At 39.5% G+C, this 2,000-nt stretch overlaps 1 pseudogene; it reads right to left on the bottom strand.

The window, feature by feature from the left end:
- Positions 1–5: 5 nt before the first annotated feature.
- On the bottom strand, positions 6–1,995 carry LOC148938791 (eukaryotic translation initiation factor 3 subunit C pseudogene; annotated as a pseudogene).
- Positions 1,996–2,000: the final 5 nt, after the last annotated feature.

The raw sequence follows: 2,000 nt of genomic DNA, 5'->3' as shown, positions 1-2,000 counted from the left end.
ATTGATTCGGGTGGACCAATTACAGCTTGACGTTGTGACATTTTAAGTTGATGATGGAAACTTTTCGAAATCATACGCCTTCTAGCATCACTTTCATAAGCGGCCATATACGGGATTTCAATCAGCATAGCTGAAACTAGGTAAACACATTCCAGCAGCTCCAAGTTGATTTGCATGTGGAAGGGCACTTGTCTTTGTTTTTCAAGCTTCTCCTGTTCCTGAGTCCTATCCATCTGTCTTGTCATCAACAGACTTTGAGCAAGCAATTCTTTAGCACGCCCGCCAGACTGAATATCCAGTAAAGCATTGTGAGCATCTTTAATGCGTCCATAGCGGAAAGCACACCTACCTAACTGTACCATTGTGAGCTTGTACAAGACCTGAGTGGGTGGATCTGAATGCTGAATAGTTTCCTGAAGATGGGACATCAGCATTAAATTCCTAGCGGCAAACCACCGATTATGAAGGCTTAAATGATAAATTTGATAAAGAACTGCTCGCTGACGCAAGCGGTCTGTATTATCTTTTCAACAAATAAACTTGCAAAGTCGGTCCATTGTATTTAAACTCGTCGGCTCCTTCGTAATTTCATCAAGAGCCTTCATATAAATTTTATAGTAGATATGATCCATTTTGACTATATAAGCCCGACAAATATCGGCTGAGTTTTCAGGTTGCTTTTCAACATAAAACGTGACGTCGTCCATCAATTTGATAACGGGATTTTCGTCACTAAGGCATATCACATACTCGTTACTTTGACAATCAAGGTCCTTCAATATCTTAATGAATTCAGCATCTAGTCGTTCAACAACAGTTAGAATACAGCCCCTAATTCTGCAGGGTGAACTACCAAATTGTTCATTCTCTTCTGTGATTTGCTCAGTCAAAGTAATGTCGTCATGCTTATCCAGCATTTTGATCAGTTGATCTACTGTGACTAGTAGCTTGTCCCAATGTTCAACCTTCATTGCATCCGATACTTTGGTACTATAGTCAAAAATAGCAGCAACTAAAGAAAGACGAACTTTCACTGAAACACCTGGACCCAGATTATTAGCTTCAGTGATTTCCAATAGCTCTTGAAGCATGTCTACCATTTCCGCTTTGTTTGTTCCCTTTTTGCCTATTGCAGAAACGATTTCATTCAGCTTCTTCAAGACACTTTCAACTGTAATCTCTGCGTTATTATCGAACATTGTTGGCTTAGTCGGCATCGGGACAACTCCTAGCACAACTTCCCAGTCACCTTGCCCTTCAAGCTCTTCATGTGCTTCCTCTTGTTGCTTCAGTTTCTGGTTCTCCGTGTCGGTGTCGGTCTTTTCCTTTTTCTCACGCTTTTTTATTTCTTCTTCCTCTTTATTAGTTTTCTTTAAAAATGTCTATCTTATATTCATATATTTATTTTTGTCTTCCGAGTCTGACTCTGAGGGCCAATAATCACTTTCAGAATCTTCCAATTTAGCAGGTTTGACTTTGGCTTTGGGCTCCTTTACTGCAGCTACTTCTATTTCTTCATCTTCGGATTCAGCTTTAGCCTGTTCTGGCTCTTTGTCTTCAAGATCTACCGCTTCCCTGAATTTTTGTAGATCACCCTCGAATTCTTTCAGTGCCTTCTTCAGTTTTTTGCCTTAACGTAGCCAAACTATTGTCATTATTTTTGGACATGCTATTCTTACTGTATTCATTTCCCAGATCACAGAGATCGTTAACAAAATCTTCTAGTTCAGCTAGCGCCCGAAGTAAAAATCTTGGAGTGACGCCATTGTCCTATTTCTGAATAACTGGCATTGCTTTATTGTAAGCAGGCATTAATTCCTCAAAACCTTTAAGCACGTTTGTAACATCCTTGATTTTTTTGTGATTTCTCATTTGACGTATTGTCTCTTGCATTTCTTCATAGCGCTTTTCTTTTGCACTTTTGACAACACGTTTCTCATCTTCTTCTTCATCACTGACAACATATGTTGGTACAGGTTGGGCTTTCAATGGGATCTTAT

This window comes from Artemia sp. Qi Xiang Cuo, unplaced genomic scaffold, assembly GCF_049724085.1.
Source record: "Artemia sp. Qi Xiang Cuo unplaced genomic scaffold, ASM4972408v1 HiC_scaffold_2290, whole genome shotgun sequence".
NCBI lineage: Eukaryota > Metazoa > Arthropoda > Branchiopoda > Anostraca > Artemiidae > Artemia > Artemia sp. Qi Xiang Cuo.
This window is presented reverse-complemented; position numbering and strand designations above follow the sequence as displayed.